Source organism: Bombus pyrosoma, linkage group LG17 (assembly GCF_014825855.1).
Source record: "Bombus pyrosoma isolate SC7728 linkage group LG17, ASM1482585v1, whole genome shotgun sequence".
NCBI classification, from domain to species: Eukaryota; Metazoa; Arthropoda; class Insecta; order Hymenoptera; family Apidae; genus Bombus; species Bombus pyrosoma.
In genome coordinates this window covers 4,017,803-4,019,148 of record NC_057786.1, presented here as the reverse complement: position 1 = coordinate 4,019,148, position 1,346 = coordinate 4,017,803, and the positions used below count along the sequence as shown (strand labels likewise).

At 33.1% G+C, this 1,346-nt stretch overlaps 1 pseudogene; it reads right to left on the bottom strand.

The window, feature by feature from the left end:
- Nucleotides 1-742: 742 nt before the first annotated feature.
- LOC122577081 lies at nt 743-1,127 on the bottom strand (annotated as a pseudogene).
- Between the last annotated feature and the right edge of the window lie 219 nt (nt 1,128-1,346).

Below are 1,346 nucleotides of genomic sequence, written 5' to 3'. Positions count from 1 at the left end.
ATGGAAAATGCCAATCGATTAAACGAAACGATAAGTCCTCAGTCTTTCTCTTTCCCCCTCCTGCCATGCTTCTGCGTTGAAAATATTTTCGTAAAATGTCTCTTGTCAACGCTAAATGAAATTCACTAAATTTTTGTTCCGAAGCAGTAGATTTTTGATATAAAATATATGCATTATATATAGTTAAATCTAACAAGTGGAAAAATAATTTTTTGTACCACTTTGTAGTTTTCCTTATGGCCCTTTCCAAGATATGGCTGAAGCAGCGTCGTCATGACATCTCCAGAGATTCCGATGGTTGTGTTACTTCTACTAACGTTTGTTTTTCGTCCAGTATAAATTACGAAGTCCAATACATAATTAGTTTTACGGTAACTAAGGAGAAATAATTTAATGCCGTACCTACTTCTCTTGGATGGAGTAAACTGTTTAAAATAACATCTGTCCTTGTACAGCAAAATACTTTCGTCGACGCATAGATTTTCATAATGTGCAAATGACTGCGAATAGGAAATCTTTAATTTATCGATTACTGGTCGTATTTTTGCTAAAGGATTGTCACTTACTGTATTATTATCGTTAAAGTGCAATATTTGTAATAATACCATGTATCGATCTCGTGCTATTATTTTGCGGAAAATATTACTTTTCAACAGTTCGTCCGTAGACCAATATTCTCTCACAGACAGACAGTTTCAACTCTACCAAATGTCCAAATTGAACAAGTTGTGAATGCAAAGTATTAAGATAGCGTAGTGTAAACGCTACTCTTGTTCCCAATTGGTTCCAACAAATTGTTCCACAGATTATTCGCATCTTGGGAAACACAAAACATTTCTGATTATCAACATAACATTCATTAATTAATTGTATAGTTTCATCTGTTATATTCACATAGTACATGTAGTTTTTTATGAAATGAAATAAAATGAAATGAAAGCAATCAGCAGTAAGATATGAGAGATCGGCAAATCTATCCTCGACAAGCGGTACTTTTGCATCATTCAGAGTTGGTAGAATTTCTACAGTGAAGTCATTACTATGATATTCTGGATAATCAGCGACTTCTTTGTCTATATCTTGCTACCTATAATGATGAAGCAAAATGGCATATTCTTCATATGCATGTTAGAATGGATATCAAACGGTATTTAAAATTTGTTAGGGAAATAATATCGCATAAATGTGAAATTATAAAAATAGGCTGATTGTCGGGCGAAATTTCGTACCGTGCTGAGACAGAGGTAAAATTCGTTTGCAAGATTTTGCAGTTTTTCAGTATAAGTATGTCACATTTTGCCTTCGTAATTATCCTTTGTAATCAATTGGATTATCATAGTAACTAA